The sequence below is a fragment of the Eschscholzia californica genome, unplaced genomic scaffold, assembly GCF_041429995.1.
Source record: "Eschscholzia californica isolate CP2 unplaced genomic scaffold, dmEscCali1.0.p SCAF_5, whole genome shotgun sequence".
In the NCBI taxonomy this organism is placed as follows: Eukaryota; Viridiplantae; Streptophyta; class Magnoliopsida; order Ranunculales; family Papaveraceae; genus Eschscholzia; species Eschscholzia californica.
Genome location: NW_028238472.1, coordinates 25,240,326 through 25,262,906, shown reverse-complemented (window position 1 = coordinate 25,262,906; position 22,581 = coordinate 25,240,326). Strand labels below are relative to the sequence as shown.

At 40.1% G+C, this 22,581-nt stretch overlaps 2 long non-coding RNA genes across 2 annotated transcripts in view; both read right to left on the bottom strand.

The window, feature by feature from the left end:
- The window catches only part of LOC147537958 (uncharacterized), a 37,492-nt gene extending 22,472 nt beyond the window's left edge, over positions 1-15,020 (bottom strand). The window contains exon 1 of the long non-coding RNA XR_015226344.1: positions 14,966-15,020. This is a non-coding gene — a long non-coding RNA (uncharacterized LOC147537958). The remainder of the gene's footprint in view (positions 1-14,965) is intronic.
- Positions 15,021-20,896: 5,876 nt separating this feature from the next.
- LOC147537957 (uncharacterized) lies at positions 20,897-22,288 on the bottom strand. Its single transcript, XR_015225855.1, has 6 exons — positions 22,190-22,288; positions 21,901-22,095; positions 21,600-21,841; positions 21,240-21,465; positions 21,028-21,103; positions 20,897-20,914 (listed from the first exon to the last, which is right to left on the bottom strand). It is a non-coding gene; the product is annotated as an uncharacterized LOC147537957 (long non-coding RNA).
- Between the last annotated feature and the right edge of the window lie 293 nt (positions 22,289-22,581).

Sequence of the window (22,581 nt, the reverse complement as noted above, 5' to 3'; positions counted from 1 at the left end):
TGAGAGTATTGGGGCATCACTTATAGATTATGCTCAGAATGTTCTTATGAAGAAATCAAGCCGCCTTCGGAGTTCTTCGGTTCAACCAAAAGACGATATTAATGGTTCATTCGATCATGAACAAAGACTAGTAGTTGTGATTTGTGTATCTTTTATTGTTAGATCTGTTATCTATCTCTTTGGTCCCTCTTTCATCTTTCTATTTCTCTTTCTTTGTTCTCTCTGTTCTATTTCTAATTCTCTCTCCATTTTTTTTTCTATAAAAGTCATGTAGAAAATAATAGATTTGATTCTTAGAACCCTCGATTTCTTTATTTTTTTTGTTTATGTAATTCTTTTTTTAGAGAGATGCGTGTGTAATTTTTTTTTTTTTTTTGCATTGATGAGCAGGGAATAAAGGGCCCAGACCCAGAACAAGAAAAGAAAACTCAAAAACACAAGGAAAAACACAAAATCAAAACCAGGAGCAAAAGCCCACTAAACAAAAACCACTCATCAAAAACTCAACAAGCAAAATGACCCAGCAGCTACTCCCAACTCCTCCTTATCCTCACAGTGCCCTTCCTGTCCTCATTGATCAGCCTAGCTAAGTCCACAGGAATACTGTCCTTGTCTAGCTCATACTCAGAAACAGGTCTCAACTTAGCCAAAAAATCAGCCACACAGTTCAGCTCTCGAATAACATGCTTCACTGTGCATTGCTCAAACTCAGCCCAAAGACTCTTAACCTTATTCCAAACTTGCCAAGCTATCCAAGGGGGTAACTTCTCAAAGTCAGAGAGAAGCCTAAACACTGTCATAGAATCAGTAGCCACCAAAACTTTAGGAAAGTGATACTGTCTAGCAAGTCTAAGACCCAATTCAATGCCTTGAAGTTCATGAAGAACAATGGTCTGACATGGTGCTGTCCCAGCCCCTAGGCATAAGGCAGATCCCTCCTCATCTCTAATCACAGCACCATAACCAGCAAAATCCCTATCTAGGGATCCATCTGAGTTAAGAAGAACCCAAGAGCTAGGAGGAGGCTCCCACTTGAAACCCCTACTATGCTTTCTAGTGAGCTTAACAGACAAGTTCCACTGCTCAGCAAAGGCAATATTCTGGGCAGTAGCTTCAATCCTGCACTTCCAAGTTGCAGCTTTAATCTTCACCTCATCAACAATCATGGTATAGATGGCAGCAATAGTGAGATTTCTCTGTCTGAACACTCTATTATTCATCTCCTGCCACACATGGTATAGGAAGGCACAGAAGATCACCCTTCCCATTCTGGCCATAAGGGAGTCACCTTTAAAAGCTTCAAGACACCATTCTAGCTCAGCATCCAAAGTGGCCAGACCTTGTCTATGACAACCCAGAGCTGCTAGAAGTTTACCCCAAAGAGCTTGAGCTAGAGGACATTGGAAGAACAAGTGGTCAAAAAGTTAATTATTCAATTGCATCTGATAAACGCGATTAAATACAATCAAATTTGAATTCTCTCACCTACCAATTCAAAGGGTTAAGGAGAGGAAATCCCACAAAGTAATCCCATATGCTTCTCCTTTTACACTTTATGGGGACATTATTTACTTTGGGAAATCAAATCCAAGCCTAATCTTATAACTTGATTGAGAATTTCAGGAAGAAAACTGAAAAATCAAAGCACAAGAGATACAAGTCATGGTCAAAATTCGAACATGAATCTATGAAAAGACACCCACAGTTTACTTGGAAAAAAATATTATTGGATGATAGATAGAAATCTGGTTTCCTATAGGTGGACTTTATTGGGTTCACAATTTTATCTTTTTGGAAAATAAACAATTGTACTATAGGGAATGGGGGGCAATCTAATGAGATATTGGGAGAATGGTCCATTAAGCTTAAGACAGTGAGGCTTAATTGGGCTCCTCTCTCTAGAAGTCTATCTTTATCTCTCTAACTTGACAGAGACCAACTCAAACTTTGCTTCATAATTGTCTTTGTTTAGTGTTTGAGGTTGGCTTTGAGCAACAAAGCAAGGGGCCAAGACAGAGGAAGAGAGAAATCTATGCTTGAGTTATACACAAAGTGCATTGCACTAAAAAAGTCATTGGACCAAGAGAAAGATAGGCTAAGGGAAGCAACATTGGGGGAACAATAACACCCTTTTCTTATTCATCTTGTTTCTTACTACCCATTCTTTCTCCCTCACCATTGGCTTTTCTTTAGCCCTAAGTTAACTATTTGTTCCCCTCCCATCTTCTCTATTTATAAAAATTAAAGGTCTAAGTAGCATGAAAACTTGTAAAGATATTCATGAAAGAGAGCCAACTAAATCCAGCAACCGAGAGTGCTACAGTTGCTTGGAGTTTTAGTTAGAGTTTCACTCGATACATTGACAATACTATTATGTATTTTTTTTTAAATCATTGTGATTTAAAAAAAATAAGTATATGATTATAAAGATGTCATATTACTTTCTGATTGAAATTTGGAATAAGACTACGAGCCTATATGCAATTTGTAATTCTTTTTTGCTAAGCTTGATTGCTTGATGATCCCTGAAGTGTAAAAAAACCTTACAAAAATTCCAAAAGAAAATTATGAATAAATTCAGTTTAATTTATTAATATTTTTAATTATTTTTTTATATTATTTTTGTGAGGGTAAGAATTTGCGGGTCAAGAAGTCAGCTGGACCGGGTTGTTGACCGGAAGTCGAACCTCCACTTGTTAATATTTTTGCGGGCACCGACGACGTCTTTGGGCTTAACCTGTGGCAAAAGAGAGAACAACACACGTGACCGTAAGATCTTAGAGGACGCCGGGATGGTGCCAGCCTAAGGGGGCTACGACAGTCAAGTTAGCAAACTTGGCAAATAATGAATAGGAATTATAAACCAGAGTTTGAGCTATCGAGTTAAATACGTTTCTTGAGCAAGACGGTTGTGAGGGTAGGAAATCGCGGGTCAAGAAGTTAGCTAGACCGGGGCGTTGACTGGATGTCGAACCTCCACCTGTTAATAATTTTGCAGGCACCGACGACGTCTTTGGGCTTAACCTGTGACAAAAGAGACAATACCACATGTGATCGTGAGGTCTTAGGGGACACCGGGATGGTGCCGGCCTAAGGGAGCTCCGACGGTCAAGTCAGTAAGCTTGCAAGAGAAGTAAAGTGTACGTGGATATTAGCCCTGGAATGTTACCGTTGGTTGGATAATGGTCGGAGCCTAGGCACGACTCGTAGAGTGGCCGGAGCTCGCACTCTACGGATGACTAACTTAATTGGAGAGAGAATAACGGCCTATGAGGTCTGTCTTTAAATGAAGCAGCCCTAGAGTGGTTTGCCTTGTCCAAGGGTGTGTATCATAAATAAATGGGAAGCTTTAAGGACCTGGCCTTGTAAAAATTCACGTGGGTGAGATAATGAAAGCCTGACCTCCATGAGAGATAAAGTAGTCTGCCTTCCTTGGTTGTCAGGTCGTCCAGGAGAGAGAAACGTAGGTCGACCTTACTTGGATGTCAGGTCGTCCAGAAGAGAGAAACGTAGGTCGACCCTTGAGAAAGCCTTGTTTTTGGAAGGGTCCCGCACTTGACAGGGGTCCTGCACTTGGAAGGGTCCTGCACTCGGATGTTAGATTGTAATTGTATTTAGGTGAGAGGAAGGAAGCTCGATGGTTGCTCAGATGCTTACTCTGTATGAGAGAGAAATTGGATGTTTGTATTGAATCTGTACTCGATGTGTTTGCCCGGAATCAAATGATCCACCGCTTTAGATGGGAATTGGATGAGGCTTTTGTGAGCTGTATTTCGTAATCACCAGATGATGCTAAACAAGTAGTCAGTGAATTCCCTCAGGATCAGATGGTCGAGTGTATTAGCCTAGAATTCGATGATATTAGAGTGCTTGATAGTGATATTAGTGGAATATGAGTACGTTCGACGATAACCAGATGATCGAGTGTTTTTGTCCCCAATTCGATGATCTGCATCATTCTTGGTTCCGTCATTTTATAGTGTCTTGAGTAGACCGTTGCCTGATGATAGTTGTCATCCTTAATGGTTGTAGCGCATGGGTTGTCACCATTAATACGGCCTTCGTAACCTCTGAACGGACATATCCGGGATATTGTCTTTATGAATGACGGTAACGTCTCTCCAACGGATACAAGGTGGCAGGTTCGCTGTGGAGATGAGGGATGACCTCTTTATCCAGAGCTGGAAGTGGTTCACATATTTCAGCCTGGTGAGGAGGCGAGGGCGGACCTCTTCCTCCGGAGCTGGAAGTGCTTCTACACTTTGGCGTTGCTTCGGGGTGTCCGAAGATAAATGGGTCTGGCCCATTAGTCATTGATTCATGGGCTTGGTCACCGTCTAGGCCCATAAATCATGGATTTCTAAGGACGCTCCTGGTGACGTATTTTGGACCATACAATTTGTCCCCCACTCTCATGGCTTATATGTCGGGTGCTATTCATGCAGATTTTCTAATCGAGGCAGGCTCGTGAGGCGGGACTCTTGAGGTAGGACTCGTGATGCAGGACTACATATCCAGGCGAGGTATTTACCGGGTAGTCATATACTTTTTAATGAGGTAGGCTCATGAGGCAGGACTACATATCCAGGCAAGGTATTTACCGGGTAGTCCTGACATATACTTTAATGAGGCGGGCTCATGAAGCAGGACTGTCAATCAAGGCAGTCCTGACATATATTTTTAATGAGACGGGCTCATGAAGCAGGACTCATGAGGCGGGCTCATGAGGCAGGACTACATATCCAGGCAAGGTATTCACCGGGTAGTCATATACTTTTTAATGAGGCAGGTCCGGAGCTCCTGACGAGGCGAACCTAGTGCTCTTGTCGAGGCACGTTGTGATGTTATCAAGGCAAGGCTTATGTGCACTTGACGAGAGGGTAGGACTACCAATTAAGGCAGGGTGTCTGCCTGTAGTCCTGACCTAAATTCTTTAAAGAGGCAGATCCGGAGCTCTTGGCGAGGCGGACCTAGTGCTCTTGGCGAGGCACGTGATGCAGGGTTGTCGATCAAGGCAAGGCTTATACACCGAGTGCACTTGACGCAGACTTAGTGAAAGCTACTCAAATCGAGGCAGGATTGTAGAGTAGAGCTACTGACCGAGGCATGGCTTAAAAGCCGAGTGCTTATCGATCGTAGACTTTTAATGAAGCCTGTTGTAATCAAGGAAGGCTTGCGAAGCAGGGTTATAAATCAAGGCAAGGCTTATACGCCGAGTGCTTCTGATCGTAAACTTTTAATGAGGCGGAGCTGGTGTGCTGATCGAGGCACGGGCAAGCTTGTCGATTCAAGGCAAGGCGAGTTTGCCGAGTGCTCTTGGTGTGGACTTAGCTGATTTTCCAGGGTGTAGCTCCGCCGATGAATGCCTCATATCCATAAGGGTAAGGGTATTACTCTTTACAGACACATATTGTTTGCCTCTTTTATCCAAAGGGTAAGGGTATTACCCTTTACAGATAATTTATATTATACCTGCATTGTGTTTGGCATGGCCAAAGCTCGTAACGTTTTGGAGAAGCGTGGTTGCCTTGTTTGAATACTCGAGTCAGTGTATGTTGAGTGTCATAACGCATTTGAAATCCGTGGAGGATGACTGTCCATCTGTCCCCTAGTCTGAGCTTAGAGCTTGAGAAGGTCTAGGGTTAGACTAAGTTTTGTGGCGTTGAAGCCCTTAGTCTGCTTTGCATAGACAAAATATGACTTGAATTGAAACATCATCGTTTTTGAAATAATGTTGTATTACAAGAGAAATATTCATGCGATACGAGCAGTGTCGTTTTAGTAAAGATCTTTTGACATCAAGACTTTTACATGTAGTGACGCGAGTAAAACCGAAGTCTGAAGCAGTGCAGAGCTGGCTTGCAGAACTGAGCTGACTTTGGGCGGAGTTAGGGTCTGAAGCAGCGCAGAGCTGGCTTGCAGAGTTGGGCTAACTTTTGGGCAGAGTTAAGGTCTGAAGCAGTGCGGAGCTGGCTTGCATATCTGGGCAGTGTGCATAACCGGAGTCTGAAATAGTGCGGAACTAGCTTGCAGAGCTGGTTGTCTTCAAGTGGGGTAGATGCGGAGTTGTGTTTATCCTTGTTTGTCTCTTGGAGAGATAAAGTGATGTCGCCGACTTTTGTTTGGCAAAGTTGTTGTTGTTTCCTTCCGCTTGTCCCCCAGTCGGAGCCTGGCTTGCCTGCACACCCCTTAGTGGGGGGGGGGGGAGGTCGATGGCATAGCCATCGACCTTCCGGCGCCCAAGTCAGTAGGTGATATAAAAGATAAATGACAACTTAGTGAAATTGGGTTGGAAATAATACCGTTTTAGGTGTCTTGCATTCCAACTGTTGTTGATGTCCAGACCTTCCTGTGAGCGGAGCTTGTATGCTCCCTGTCCCACTACTTGGGTGATGAGATAAGGCCCTTCCCGAGTGGGAGCTAGTTTGCCTGCTCCTGTCTGCTTGGTGTTCTGAAAGACCTTTCGAAGTACCCAATCCCCAACTTTGAAGGATCTGATTCAGACATTTTTGTTATAGTGAGAGGCTGCTCTCTGCTGGTAGACGACGTTTCTGATAGCTGCCTTGTCTCTTAGTTCATCAATTGTGTCGAGGTTATGGTTAAGCTCGACCCAATTGCTTTCTTCTTCAGTCCACAGATACCGTGCGGTAGGGACTCCTGTTTCAGCTGGGATTACAGCTTCGGAACCATAAGCTAATGAGAAAGGGGTTTCACCTGTTGGCGTGCGTACGGTTGTTCGATAAGGCCATAGTACTGCCGGTAGTTGATCTGCCCATGCTCCTTTAGCTTTTTTTAATTTATTTTTCAGAGAGTTCATGATCGTCTTGTTTGATGATTCAGCTTGGCTGTTAGCTTGAGGATACCTTGGGGTTGAAAAACTGAGTTTTATACCCCCAGTCCTTGCAAAAGTCTTGGAAAGCGAAACTTATAAATTGGGATCCGTTGTCAGTGACGATATCTTTGGGTACTCCGAACCTGCAACTTATATGCTTCCACACAAAACTCATAACCTCTTTGTCTTTTATTTGGTGGAAGGCCTCGGCTTCGATCCACTTGGAAAAATAGTCGGTCATGGCCAACATGTACACACGTTGGCCTGGGGCAGTGGGAAGTTTCCCCACTATGTCCATGCCCCATTTCATGAAAGGCCAAGGTGATAATATGAAATTTAATTTTTCTGGGGGTAGGTGAGAAGTTTGGGCGAACCTTTGGCATTTGTCACATCGTTTGGCATGATCAACTGAATCAGCCCTCATGGTCGGCCAGTAGTAGCCGACAGTCAGAGCCCTATTGGCTAGGCTACGACCACCAGAGTGGTTGCCGCATTCTCCCTCGTGTAATTCTTTTAAGACATATTTACCTTCTTCAGGAGTGATGCATTTGAGGTAAGGGTCTGAATACAACCTCCTGAGTAATTAACCGTCGAGTATACAAAATCTCGCAGCCTTCGCTTTCAGTCTTCTCGCTTCATTTTTGTCCGAGGGAAGCTCGTCGTTGGTCAGGTACTTTATGACAGGGGTCATTCAGGTGTCAGCTGTATCTGTAGTTGCTACTTCTGGTTGTGGATTCTTCCAGACGGCTGGCCACTGGAGCAGGACCAGGGGTATGTTCCGAGCTACCTTTGTTTGGATGGACGAGCCAAGATTCGCCAAAGCATCCGCATGTCTGTTTTCAGCTCTGGGTACCTGTTCATACTTAACTTCGTGGAAATATTTTTGCATTTCCCTGACACGTTCCAAGTATGCTGTCATCCTAGCATCTTTGGCTTGGTACATACCTTGAAGTTGGTTGACCACCAACTGAGAGTCAGACCTTACATCAAGAATCTGTATTTTCAATTCTTTAGCCACGGTCAGACCTGCAATTAAAGCTTCGTATTATGCTTCGTTATTAGTTGCTTTAAGTTCGCACCTGATTGCTTGCTGGACTATGTCCCCCTGTGGGGAGGTCAGGATGACACCCAGGCCAGCTTCATTCATGTTGCTTGACCCATCCACGGACAAGGTCCACTTTTGACGGTCAGGTTCGGTGAGGCAGAATAGCTCTTTCTGGGCCTACACTAGAGAGTCAGGAGTAAAATCGGCAACGAAGTCAGCTAATACTTGGGATTTGATCGCCGTCCTTGGTTGGCACGTGATGTCGTGCTCGTTAAGTTCGACAAACCATTTAGTCAAGCGTCCAGACATGTCTGGCTTGTGCAAGACATTCTTTATCGGGAAGGCAGTGACGACCACAATAGAATGGCATTGGAAGTACGATCTCAACTTTCTAGCGGCTGTCACCAGAGCTAATGCCAGCTTTTTTAGTTGATTGTACCGAGTCTCGACATCGAGTAAAGACTTGCTGACGTAGTAAACTGGCAGTTGCTCACCGTCCTCTTCTCTTACCAAGACAGAACTAACAGTTGTTTCAGATACTGCTAAATAAATGTAAAGGTGCTCACCTGACGTAGGTTTTGAAAGCAATGGAGGCGAAGTGAGGTACTGTTTTAGTTGTTGAAGTGCGTCCTCGCAAGCTGGTGTCCAATTGAAGTCCTTGGGTTTCTTTAGAGTAGCAAAGAAGAGGTGACATTTCTCGGATGACCGACCCTAATTGTATTTTATGGTCAGAGTAGTCTGGATGGATTTGTACTTCATCCAGCTCCTCTATGCTAGGTTGGTCAGGGTCAGCACTGTGTGGTTGCTTGATCTGTAATTGCTATAAAGGGGTCTTAGGAGATTTTATTGTATTTCTATAACAATTACGGGAGGCCCCTTGGTCTCCCTTAAACTCTCTAACTTCCCAGAGTGTAGGGAACCGTACTACCTGATGGAATGTTGAGGGCACTGCTCTCATTGCGTGTATCCACGGTCTGCCTAGGATCATGTTGTAGGCCGACGGAGAGTCCAACACCACGAATGTGGTCGGCAAGTTGAGTCCTCTCGCATAGACAGGTGGAGATACTTCCCTCAAGGTCTGCTTCTGTTCACCACTTCTCGCGGACAAGTCCCCACGGGACAGGAACTTGGCTACAAAGGCAGTAAAACTGAAACTGCAGATTGGCCATATAACTTCTACGTGTGGGTGTAGTAAACCTGCTTCGAGAAGAAACCAAATCTAGAAAGATACTCTTTGCGGCAATACAAGAAATTCAATTAGCTTGTAGAATAAAAACCCAAAGAAAGCAAAAGTTCCAGACCAATTTAAGGAAGAAATTCGAACACAATACTTTTTAACAGGAGAGCGCGTCCATACTACAACAGGCGCCAAATCTAAAAAAGTCAAGGAATTTTAAACACGGTGGGAAAATTGGACGAATTGTAAACTAAACTTTCAGCAGAGCAAGAAGTAGAAAACCCCCTTGACATTAAACAGGCTCTGCTTCAATCCAAGTCCTAGTATACCAAATGCCAGCGATCATCTGAATTTCGACCAGCAAAATCACGCAAATGGCATCGTTATATCCAACTGGATCTTGTAGTCGTCGAAACGGACATAACCTAAACACAAAAACATTCTCCCATGGAACAAGGACAGAAGACTCCCTCGAAAAGAAGAGCCACACCAGTTCTTCAAGGGTTAAATCCCAATTACCATGGGAAAATGAGGAAGGGACGTTCAGAGGAAGAACAAAAGTGAAACTACAAAAGGGTTAAGTTTTTAAGGGGTCAATCAAAACGTAACTGTTTCCTGAATTGTTGCGGCCCGGTACAGAGTGCTAAAACCTCCAACCTATGAACTAAAGAACCAAGAGAGCATATAAACCTCCTTAACAACAATTAGATCGCTTCTCCGAGTAGATCCTATCATCTGTACGTAAGTAATACAACTAAGAGATCAAGATTAATTTATCCCCTTGAAATGTGGAAAATGTAACCAGACTCAGCGGAAGAAAAGAGAAACTGAAGCGACAATATTAACACAGCCAATCAAAAAAAACAAAGCAGATTTCAGAGTGGGAGTTGAAGTGTCACCCTTTTCTACATCTAGAGAAAGCCATCGAGCCTTATCTTCGCCAACCAATAACATAACTCAACATACACAATTACAGGACACATACGAACAGCAAATCGAGAAGAGATATCCAATGTTCTTTTCCCTTCAGGACATGAGCCAAATATAGATTGTGGTTGTCCAAATTGTGTGCCCTGAAAGTAGAAGGAAACTGTACGATTCATGCTGAAAATAGCTATGCGGCACAAAAGAAAAATCCGAAGGTATAAGGTTTCCAATCTACGACTAAAATCTACCGCAAACATACAAACTCTCTAAGAAATGAGAACAGAACTGAACGAGATTGAGCAGAACCCACAAATAGGAGGCCACAGGAGCTCCAAATGTTTCTCTTTCTAGCTTAAGGTTAGTATGGACACCAACAACCACTGTCATGCAAATCCCAAAATGAAGTGAACATTTTTTACATTCAGCTTGAATATGCATAAACAAAGACGAATTAACAAATTTCAACAACCAACTTATATAGGAAACTCCCTCCTGATAGGTTGAGTCATGTTTCGGAGCAGTTTCCACTCCTAATTGGAGGATCAAGATGAGTGCTGGAAATGACTCCCTAGAGTACGAAGGATTAGTTGAAATAGAAAACTCCCTTCAAAGAACCAAGACTCCACATGTTTAGGAGCAGTTTCTACTCCTAATTGAAGGATCAAGATGAGTGCTGGAAATGACTCCCTAGAGTACGAAGGATCAGTTGAAATAGAAAACCCCCTTCAAAGAACCAAGACTCCACATGTATCAAAGCCCTATAGAAAACCCCCTTCAAAGAACCAAGACTCCACAGGTATATCTAGGATAAGTCTAGTTTCCACTTCACAGGAAAACAAAATGTTAAATAAATATCGCACGCTTCAATTACTATTCCTCTAACAAGGATAAGAAATTAAAGAAGCAAGTTAAGAAGACTCATTCAGATACAACGGAATTAGCTCCTCATAGTTGAATCCAATCCTCCTAGCAAACAACAAAGCAGAATAAATACATAAAACTACTAAAAAGACCACAAAAAAATGCAAGTAGGTTTATCAAAAGCCACCGCCGTCCCCATGATAATACAGGAAGATAAAGAATAGCTGCTCCTGGTCCATATCAAAGATCCACCCTGAGAAAGAAAATGGCACAGAAATTACCAAAATTGATTATCTTGAGCAAATAAAATAAAATTCAACATGAGAGTCAGATTTTTTTTTGAAACTTTGATTGAATTTATAAAGAGAAAAAACTATTTATAAAGAGACAATCCCCTTCTAATAAAAGAAGAAAGCCCAATCTTCCTCACAAAGACGCTTCTTTTCCTATAGAACATCGTAGAACTTTTTACAATGCTTCGTAATTAAGAAACAACAAAAAAATCTAGAACAAATGACGCAAGCGAGACACCCTTCGGCCTTCATGTCAACATTTCAATTTTTTTATTCCATCCCGTGAATATAATCTACACCGGCTGAGTAACAAGAAATGCATTACCAACAGGAGAAAACAACAATCAAACCAAGGACATTTACAAATATTCACTCCCAGACAGCTCTGATTCAGCAACAAGGTGACATATAGTTTCCCTCACTGCTTGAACTGACAAAGAATTTGTGCATTCCCTGCATAGCAATCAGATCAACCATAATTTAGTTCATCAGTCGACCAACTATTGACGGTGATCAATTCCAACCCATCCTCAAATTGGTTGAAATACTTTGTTAAAGATGTTGGTAAATTTTAGATGGACACTGAAACAAAGGCAGTCATCCCCATATCAACAATCCGTTAATCAGTGTGGTATTCCAATGCATTATAAAGATATCTAAGCAAAACAATAAACATTATGAACCCCAACAACCAAGATAATGTTCTAAATTTATAAAATAAGCAATACCCAAGTTATCTCAACATACTCTATATTAACCGTGAAAACCACATGGGGACAACATATTCTAATTAACACTAACAAAAAGACTGGATCATGTTGAAGTTTCAAAACTGATATGGACCTAACTAGATAACTAGACACCGGCAATTACAAGAACAAAACTTCAAATCGCTGGATTTAAGAATGGTTGCTGCAGAGGTAGTACCAAATGCCTTGGCGGTATCACAACAATCATTCCAACTCCTACTTCAAATAAAACACTACATACCCACATCTGAAACACATAATTCATGTCAAGTCTTTCACCAGATAACATCTAACAAAAATAGTTCTCACTTGCAATTTAAAGTAGCCAATTGTAGAACAAACTGATGCAAAAAAAAAGCACAGCTGAACCCAAAATTGATATATAATAAAAAAAAAAATTAACAACCTAAGAAGACAACAAGAAAATCAAGCACGTGAGGGCTTTGTGCTACAAACAAATAAATCACCACTAGACAGCATACAACTTCAAAACGGGGACGAGAACTTAAGAAAGTCATCTAACCTTATTTTTCGGAACCGATAACTTCACTTACCATACACAATTACAAGACACATATGAATGGCGATCGAGAAGTGATGTCTGAATGTTCTTTTCCCCTCGGGACATGAGCCAGAACAATCAATTCCAACCCATCAAATTGGTAGATATATTTTTGTTGAAGATGTTGTAGATTTTAGATGGACACTGAAATGAAGGCAGCCATCCCCATATCATCAATCCTGTAATCACAGTGTGGAATTCTAAAGCATTATAAAGATATCTAAGGAAAACGATAAACCTTCCGAACTTTCCAGAACCAAGATGATGTTCTAAAGTTATGCAAGCAGCAACGCCCGGTTATCTCACTAAATTCCATATGAACCCTGAAAACCACGAGGGGGCGACAGATTCTAATTGACAGTAACAAAAAGACTAGATCATGTTGAAGTTACAAAACTGGTATGGACCTAACTAGTTAACTAGACATCGACAATTATAAAACATCAATTCCCTAGAGTCTAAAATGGTTGCTGTGAAGGTAGTATCGAATGCCTTGGCGGCAGGCTCATGTGGAAGAACTACCACAACAATCATTCCAGTTCCTACTTCGACATAAACACTGCATACACCACATCTGAAACAAATAATTCATGGTAAGTCAGTCACCAGATAACATCCAATGAAAATATTTCTCACATGCAATTTAAAGTAGCTTATAGAACAAACTAACAGATGCAGAAAAGAAGTTTGGATGAAGCCAAAATAGACGAAGAACAAAAAATAACAACCTAACTAGATAACTATAACATCAAGCACGTGAGGACCTCAAGATACAAAAAAGTAAATTACCATAACGTCATCCATTGCAGTGGCACGACATGAAATCAAATCTGGGCACCAGGAGAAGACCAAAATGAAACCAAGAAGGAAACAAGAGTGAAGAACCTGGGCACAAGCTATTATCCCGCTAATAATGGAAACAACCCCGAAAATACTCATCGCATCAGAATCCCACTACACCTGGTCCATATAACTTCAATACAGAGAGAAAAATTAAATAAAGTCATGCAACATTATCTTCCAGAACCAATAACGCAACTTAATACAGAAAACTCCCTCCATACATACCGATTACTGAGTCGTTTTTCAGAGCAATTTCTAGTCCTAGAATATAAAGGATCAAGATGGGTGTTGGATAGCAGACATCCATTAACATTTCCTGAAATAATTTGAGGCATCTTTTACTTGTTGGTGTAGAAAACCCCCTTCAAGAAAAAAACAAGACAGTGTAAACCTAATACACTTGTGAGAAAAGGAGAACTAGAAAGATGGTCTTCACTCAACAAAAAAAATTCAGTGGAACAAGCTAAGAGGATTCAGATAGATGGTATACAAGAAATACGAAAGCTCCACTTTTTGTGAGGAGAGCTCTTCCAGACCCAACAGGCAGACACCCTGCAAGTATAGCTAAGGAATTTTTAATATGATTAGGAAAAAAGGTGGACAGAGAGTAATCTAAGCTTTCAGAAAACCCCTAATAAGAATTGAGGCACTGTTGTATGTAACACATTTCCCCATATAGAGATATATTCCACATGAACCGTCTCCATTAGACACTTCTCGTCCTCGAAACAAACGAACAACGCAAAAGAGGACTGCATATGTTAGGTAATGAAAAGATATCCAAAAAGGAAATTATTGATAGTACTCTTTTCCCACGAAGAAACTATCTATAATATTTGCTGATTTGCATATTAATGGAAAGCATGTAAACACTCACAGAAAAGGATAAACCTACTGTAGAGATTAGTTTAAGTGATCCATGTAAACTAAGAAAATATCCTCACGAGAAAATCAAATTATCTTCCTAGGACAAGTCTAGTTTAAAGGAGAAGGAAAAATTAAATAAATATCACATGCTTAAATTATTATTCCTCTAACAAGGATAAAATAGCAAACAAGAAAGCAGAATAAACATAGAACTACAAAAAAAGACCACAAAAGCAATAATGTTAGTAGATTTATCAAACGCGACCGCCTACCCCGTGATAATACAGGAAGAACAGGAATAGCTACTCCTAGTCCGTGTCAAAGATCCTCCCTGAGAAAGAAAATGGAACAGAAGTAGATCATCGCAGAGGAAAGAAACTAAAGGAGAAAATATGAACTAGACAGCCGCCTTTTGGTAAGGGAAGAAAGCCCAATCTGCCTCACAAAGACGATGTCTTTCCTATAAAACATCGAACTTTATTACATTGCATATTTCAGTATTAAGGAAGAAATCCTTTCTTATAGAACATCATAGAACTTTCTATATCCCATATAACATGAAAAACACATAAAATATTATTTATAATACTCGAAACAATCTAATCAGACTTAGGCTCTCCAAATGAGATATTTTCGTGTCACATCAACAATACATTTGTATCTAGAGCTTTTAATTACTTTACCATAAGTCAAGATTCCAAACTATCATCAATCTTAACTCTGTAAGTTCTGTCCTTTTAGCATATGTTTTCTGCAGCATCCTTAATTTTAACATAAAATCAATAAAATGGCCTTAGCTGCTCTGGTACCTGGCCTGCCTTGATTCCTCTCCCTAACAATTTGCATTCGCAACACAAGATACTTCTAACTGAAAATTCAAAAGCAACCGTATCAACTTCAGTCTGGTATCAGATGCCTAAGGAACTAGTAAATCTACTCACTTTGTTCTTTAAGGTAGATCCAGTTTAAGCTATCACTTCAATTGTTTGTTCCACAACTGCACAACCTACATTAATTTTTAAGGGAAGACCCCATTAGTTATAACAACATTTACACAAAGAAATGTTTTAAGTTAACTCAGACTATTTTCGACCGTTCAATAGCCTGATCCTTCTTATCCAGCTTCTTATTCCCACCATCAATAAGCTCTTCACTAGACATTGCTAAAAAAAAAAGTGGATTGAAATTAGAACGTATTCCTGAAGCATAAAGCTTCTCCAAGCCAGTCTAGGGAACTCTCTCTTATTTACAGCGAAGACAACCAGTGAGCAATTTCCTTCATCAAATCAAACCTAATGGATCAAGTCTGATTCACTTAGATAAAACTGTAAAACACATTAACTTTGTCGCCAAATGTGTATTGGAGTTGCTTGTGTCGCCTAAAATGGTTCATCAGGAATTATCCATTTTTTTTGCTCCTCAAGTTTGGATTGCTAAGAATAAAGGACACAAAATAGTAAATTTTATAAGTATAAAAATTAAAATAAAAATTAGAGAAATCGCACAAGATCAAGTTAATTTAATCAACCAGATCCTAAGTTCTTAATAATATTGAATGAAAAAGAAGGCATTAAATGTTTGAGGTTGTTATTTGATGTGTAGTGACAGTGACAGATCAAATCTCACCTGACGCGATTTGAATATTTTCCTGGATTGTAGGTTCACTACCTCCCCTGCTCCCATATCAAAGACCTCACGCTCTTAAGGTCAATGTTAGCCGTATACGTGCAGTATCACCAAATTGATCGGAAGTAGTAGACCAAAAATAAATAGATGCAAGGACTGCAGGTTATGCAATAACTAACCATAGTGAAAGACGACAGATAGCAGTAATCAAACGAAATTATAATGGAGCTAGCTTTATGGACTGATTGAAGCCCATATGGTAAACAAGCTTCAAACCTTAAACCATGTAAGTCCTTGTATTTAGATCTAAGAATCTAAAATTCTTATTGCCTTTTTAAGTAGCCCAACTTGTATACGCTCTTACCAGTGCAGCGGCTCTTGCACAAGTTAACATGACATAGAAACAACTAGTCAGTACCCAACTTGTTTACGCTCTTACCAGTGTAGCGGCTCTTGCACAAGTTAACAATATCATGACATAGAAACAACTAGTCAGTACCCAACTTGTATACGCTCTTACCAGTGCAGCGGCTCTTGCACAAGTTAACAATATCATGACATAGAAACAACTAGCCAATACACCACATGGAAATTGGATCTCCTCCAATTAGGTAACCCACAACAGCCCCCTAAATGATCAACATTATTAGAAGTGTTACTATCACCCCAACTAGAAAGATTTTTATCTATATCATTTATAACGGGATCTTCACTTCCACTGGTATTTTCAATAGGACCAAGACTATCCATTGATTTACTTAGCCCGCACCCGTGTTTAAATTCCTCGTTAAACAAGATCGAATTGAACCACCATTTTTCCATAGAGCCTTCCTGCCCCCCTATTTGAATGCAAATACAATAGATGAATAGTCATTCGATGCATCTTGAAATTCCCAAATTTAAAATCCTCCTTCCTTTTTGCGGGCTCGGTCCCAGCAAGTACCAGTACCAAACATCGGATAGGTGGAGTTAAAAATGGTTGTTAGAGAGGTAATATCAAAGAGCTCCTATATCAAAGAGCTCAATCTCTTACAGCCAATGTTACCGGGTACGTGCCAATCCATATCACCAAATTGATCAGAACATGTAAATAAATAAATAAAATTACAAGCAAAGACTTCAGGTTATGCCGTAACTACACAAAGTAAAAGATGACAGATAGCAGTAATCAAACAAACTTATAATCAAGCCAGCTTCATGAAACGGTCCATATGCTAAATAAGCTTTAAACCTTAAACCATGTAAGACTTTCTATATAGATCTAAGAATCTAAAAGTCCTCTGACCTTTTCGCGTATCCAACTTGTACACGCTCTTATCAGTGCAGCCGCTCTTGCGCAAGTTAACATTTTTTCTCTTGTGACTGGAAGTATGGTAATGTCATAGATATAGGGCTGGGAAAACGGTCCGAAATCCCGCGGTCCGGCCCGTTCGGCCCGAACCGTGAGTGACCGCTGACCGAAAGCACCCCGAGCCGGGTTAGCCCGGCCCGATAGATCGGGCTAATAGGGCCGGGACTCGGTCAGGTTCTCAATTCCGAGTCCCGGCCCGTATAGCCCGTCCGAAGCCCGGCCCGATAGTGTCCGCCAGTTACCCGTCCGTGAGAACCCGCCCGTCACAAACCCGCCTACTTTCTTAAGTTCTAACTGCTCTGTAAGATGCCTTTTCAAAATTAACCCCAGCCGTTAGATCTAAAGCAAATAACCCTTTGTCTCCTATAAAAAAGGCCAAACATCATACCAAACCCTAAACCTAATGACACCTCTCGACCTCTCTCTGTCTCTGCGCCTCTCTCTATCTATATCTGTTCCTCTCTCTCTCTCTCTCTCTTACTTCACTGTAATTTTTATTTTTATGATTTACTATTATGAAGATTTAGGGTTTTATAAATCAGATATGTGATCAAGTAGGTGGTAATCTAGGTTTTAATCTCTTTTTGAAGATTTGTTATTATGGAGATTTATGTTTTGTTCTAGGGTTTAATAAATCAAATTTTTTAGTATGAAGATTTAGGGTTTAAGATCTTTTTTAATCTTTTCATAGTCTAAGTTTTCCAAAATTTTTAGTTTAGGGTTTCACCCTATGATAATCTTGGGGGTTCATAATTTTAATTTCAGGGTGGGTGAAAACTGAAAAAGAAGAAAGACATTCTTCTTCTTAAATGTTTGTTTGTTTCTTTCCTATGCAAAATGGCAAGAGGATCTAAAGACAAACATCAAACCCTAAGAAGAATGTCTATTATTTAGGGCAAGGTTATTGAATCTGAAAATAGAATAGTAGTTTGATTAAGAGAGAAGAGATATTTCAGTAACAAAACATGCTTAATCTACTGAACAATATATAATAATGGCAGAGAAAGAGATCGAAATGAAGATCGTTGCAGTTTGATTCACTTTAAAATCTCTCTCCTTCCCTCTCTAATAATCCCATATAGTTGAGTTTCAGTAAAAATTTGATTTCTAGGGTTTCAATCACTCAATCTGAAGATTTAGCACTAGTTTCTTGTTGTGGGTTTTGTTTATTTTTTCATTTCATGGCTTCTTCAACAATATTTCTTAATGAACCTGAAGATCTCACACTCATCACTCCAAATGGATTAGGTTTTCTTAGATCAAAATTTTAATGGAAAATCAATACCCACATTGGGTTTTGTTTCATATAATAGAAAGTGTTCAGAATCAAGAAATTGACTAGTACCAACAAAATGATTTTTTTATTAAAGAATTGTTTTTTTTTAATATTTTTTAAGTCTCAAAAACCCGAGCCCGTCCGGCCCGAGCCCGTTGGAACCCGCTCGGGCAGCCGAGCTCGGACGGGCTACGGGTAGGGTTGGGAATTTGGTCCGAAAACCCGGATCCGCCCGCGTCCGCCCACGTCCGCAAAGGACCGGGACCGCCCGTGACCGAATCGGGCAAGACCCGTCCGACCGAGAAGGCTTTGGCGGACGGTCACGGACAAAAGGGCCTACCCGGAGGTCCGCCCGTGACCGACCGCTTAAGTGAAGGTCTGTCCGCCCGTCCGGATTACCCGCCTCTAGCCCGAAAGATTACTGACCCTTAGATTTCTTAGGGTTATATTTGAGCCTTTAGATTTGCAAGTGACTTATATATAAATACAAAACAAAACCTAAAATCATTTTACCCTTCTCCTGGCCACTTCTCTTCTCATTCCCAAATTCTCAACCCCTCAATGTAGGTATGACTGCTGAGACACATGTTTGAAGAACCCTAAATCTCTAACCTTTAGTCTCCAACTTTTCAACTTATCTGCAAGATTTCAACCCTCAAGGCTTCAACCGTTCGATCAACTCGGTAAGATATACTCATCTTCTCTTTCTTTTTGTTCGATCTACTCATGTTCTTCATCTTTTTGTTTGATCTACTCATCTTCTCTTTTTTCTGTTCGATCTATTCATCTTCTCTTTTTTTTCGATCTACTCATCTTCAGATCTAAACTCGGTAAGAGATTTTCTTCTCTGTTTGTTTTTATTTTAACTTTGAATCTTTATTATTTTATCTGTTTAAATCATTATTATTTTGTTCAAGTCATTCTTACTTGATTTTTTTTTTGTTTTTCAGGATACAACAACATTACTGTCATTATCTTATGCAACATAATGTCATTTTTATGACTTTCTTGATTTGAATATTAACTTTTGTAATTTTTGAATTCATTTAGAGATTAAGTTCTAAACTTATAACTATAATTATGTAAATTTGTTACTTTAGTAAATTTTGAATTTTGGCATTTGTTTAGGTATTTTAACACTATACCCGACGCCCGACCGACCGGTGCCCGGCATGTCCGGTTGGATAAAACGGACACGGGCGGACATTTTGAGGAAAAAATTCCGGTTAGTCCGTCCGTTTAGTCCGCCAGCCCGAGTGGTCATCGCGGAGTTTTGTCCGTTCCGCCCGGACCGGGAGCAAGTCTGCCCGCGGACTGCCCGTCCGGACCGATTCCCAACCCTAGCTACGGGCACTTAGATGGCTTGTTTCGCCCGGCCCGATCCGCCCGACTCCCTACCTCGGGCTCGGCTTATCCGAACCCGATCCGCCCGAGCCCGACACTTTATAGCCCGAGCCCGTCCGCGCCCGCCCGATTCCCACCCCTACATAGATACAACTAGTCAGAACCCAAATAACTGATGCATAAAGCCATAAACATGTAGCATCATATAGATATAAAATGAAAAGGTATCCCACAGCATACAAGATGCACCAGTGCTGGCAAAGTACTTTTAGTTGCCACAAGACTCGTCTTATATTGGAAAGATAACTAGAAGGAAAATTACTATTTGAAGCCATAAGGTCATGAAAAAGCTGAATAGTACTTACAAGTTACAACGAAAGGCAACCTCGTCCTTGTTGGCCGAGGTCGACGATTCTTCTTTCATCATGATTCAAGAGCGCAAACTGGAAATATGCAATTAAATCGTATGATTTTTCATGAACTTGATTTTGATTAACGCTTGAAATTCTTGAAAGCATTTCTTACTTGCAATTGTTGTCATTTCTTCTTCCGTCGACAAAACGACTGATTGAAAATCTCAATCAAGATTAACCAGGATCAATTTGTTACAATAATTGTTAAGACACAAACAGATATGAACTGAACTCTGCAACTTCCAGAAGTTCAATCACATAATGAGTTCTTAATAACTGAAAGTTCATTGCAATGGTGAAACTTTTAGAAAAAATGCGACTTAATCAATTAAAGAGATACTCATGTGAACTGAATTAACCTTTAAATATAGAACTATCTCTGATGACAAAGATAGTAAAGAGACAAGGGCCAAATGGTGGTTTTATTCTTACAGAACACATAAGTTCCGAAGTCCAATTTATTCCTAAATCCTAATTGAACAACAGGACCCAGACTTAGAAGGCCCATTATTAACGAGGCCTTCTTCCCTGACTGCCTTCCAAAACGATTGCATTACCAATAAATTGAAGGTTTTTGTCACACTATGCTCTAATTACTAAGGAGCTACATCAACAGAAATGCTTCCCATTAATGATTAGGTATTTGAACTGAAATCAGAAAAATTACCTGGAGTGCCATTTTAAACATCCATTTTGCCGACGCTTTTTCTTCTTTTTTGAAACCTAGAGGCTAGAAACCCTCTATATCCTGTTATATACAGAAAATTCAAGTTGTGTATAGAACAAAAATCTGTGGTAAAACTTGAAATACTAAAACGATGAAACACAATTCTAACACAAATCAAATTCTAGAAACAGTACCTTCCAAGTATTTAGGCACAACAGTCCCTAATCCAATCGAGCAGCCTTCTCATGCAGAAAATAGACCTAATTACCTCTAAAATGTGAAAGATCAAAGACTTCAAGAAGTATTTGATGTCATAAATAAGGAACAGATTAATTCAAAGACTTCAAGAAGTATTTGATGTCTAAACAAATTACTTTTTGAAGGCATAAGGGCATGAAAGAGCGACCTGGATTCTTGCTGGCCGAGGTCGTTGATTCTTCTTTCATCGATCGATCGACCATCTTTATGAAGATGCGAGAATGCGAACTGAAATTTGCACTTGATTTTGATTATAATGCTTTAAATTCTCGGAAGTATGTCCCAGTTTCCATTGTAGTCATTTCCTCTTCCACCGATCGACAATCTCGATCAAGATTCACCAGGTTCAATTTCTTACAGATATGAAGTGATCTCTGTAACTTGAATCGCATTAGTTCTTCATAATTTGGATTTTGGCTGTAATAGTGTACATTTTTAGACGAACTGTGACTTAATCGATATGATAGATCGTCAAGTTCAACTAAATGTTCAAAGGAACTCCATCAACCTTTAATTGAAGAACTACATCTGATGGTGAAGCTTGTTAAACATATATGACTTGCGTACGTTCCAGAGAACTTCAAACACCCCGCTTACGCTCCCATTTTCACTGTAAACTCCTCCAACTGCTTCATCTGTTGGTGTTAATCTTATCCAGCTTCTGGAAGTAAGTATGTACAAAGTGACAAGTTAAACTTGATCACTTTTTTTACTTTTCATGGATTCATGAATCATCAACATATCAGTTCCCTGTAGAGGAAGTGCGTTTTTCTAATATTTTATCATGGATTTTTGAATCATCAACTTACCACTTCACAATGTCAAGAGGGATCTCTTAGACAGTTGGCAAGCATTAAAACTAAACCCTCTCTTTGATTCCTAACAGTGTCTTTTTGTGATCACCAATGTGGACTAGAACCATTAGTGGTTAAGAAAGACTGGTGTCCAATGGTGGTCTTTAGTCTTACAGGACTTGTACATCCAAAATGCCACTTTCATCCTGACTGAACAACAAGACCCGCACATTTAAAATGCAATTTACTAATTTCATGCCCTGAAGGCTGAAGCTACTTATGACTTTGTTTCATATGGTCATACCTATCCAGTTGCTCCCTTTGTGCAGGAATCTGACATAGTTCTTCTCATAGAGTGCTGATAAAAGTATTCTGGTTCAAGCGAATTACTCTTTTAAACCCTAGAAACCAACAATATCCTGTCATATACAATTTTCGATCATGAATAAAATCTTTACTGCAAGGTATTAACATGAAGTAAGTAAAACAGAGAAATGATCAAATTTAAGGTTTTCAAGATGCTCAAACAAAATTCACAATTGAAGATATAAAAGGACAATATATATATATATATATATATATATATATATATATATATATATATATATATATATATTATATAGGTTTAAACATACCTGGGTTCCTTTAGTTGAAAATCCAAATATGTTGAAAACTAAGTCCAAAACACCCAAAACA